Here is a 935-nt window from a genome sequence, read left to right as displayed (position 1 = left end):
CTACTTCCAGTAAAAGCTTATTACTTGATATTACTTCCTCTACAAAAACCCTACTTCCAGTAAAAGCTTATTACTTGATATTACTTCCTCTACAAAACTCCATACTTCCAGTAAAAGCTTATTACTTGATATTACTTCCTCTACAAAAACCCCGTACTTCCAGTAAAAGCTTTAGCTATGGAACAACAACAACTCCATGATGTAGAATGTATACGTAAGTAAAATATAAAAAAATTAACATTTTCATACTTCACAGTTTTTCAAGAAGAACAAACGAAAGGATGAAACTTTTCTAATGTTCTGACATTCGTTATATATTTAGTAAAATTCAAGATGAGCTCTGACACATCCAAACATTACATTAAAAGGGCACATTTTTTATCTTCATTAAGAGCACATTCCCTTCAATAGATTAAGCAAAGTAAATAAAAAAAAGCAAAGGATATGCACAGTAAACAAATGGAAAATTAAATCTTCAACCTACCAGCATAAATTACGTACTAAGAAATGTGCCGAAGTAATACAAAACGTCATACAATCCCTGCCTAGTGTTGATGTGCTATCTAAATGTGTAAAAAGTCATTCAGTAAATCTAGTATTGATGTGTTATCTATATGTATATAAAGTCATTCAGTAAATCTAGTGTTGATGTGTTATCTAAATGTGTAAAAAGTCATTCAGTAAATCTAGTATTGATGTGTTATCTATATGTATATAAAGTCATTCAGTAACTCTAGTGTTGATGTGTTATCTAAATGTGTATAAAGTCATTCTGTAAATCTAGTATTGATGTGTTATCTATATGTATATAAAGTCATTCAGTAAATCTAGTGTTGATGTGTTATCTATATGTATATAAAGTCATTCAGTAAATCTAGAGTTGATGTGTTATCTAAATGTATATAAAGTCATTCAGTAAATCTAGTGTTGATGTG

This window comes from Limulus polyphemus, unplaced genomic scaffold (genome assembly GCF_000517525.1).
Source record: "Limulus polyphemus unplaced genomic scaffold, Limulus_polyphemus-2.1.2 Scaffold2089, whole genome shotgun sequence".
Lineage (NCBI taxonomy): Eukaryota > Metazoa > Arthropoda > Merostomata > Xiphosura > Limulidae > Limulus > Limulus polyphemus.
This window is presented reverse-complemented; position numbering follows the sequence as displayed.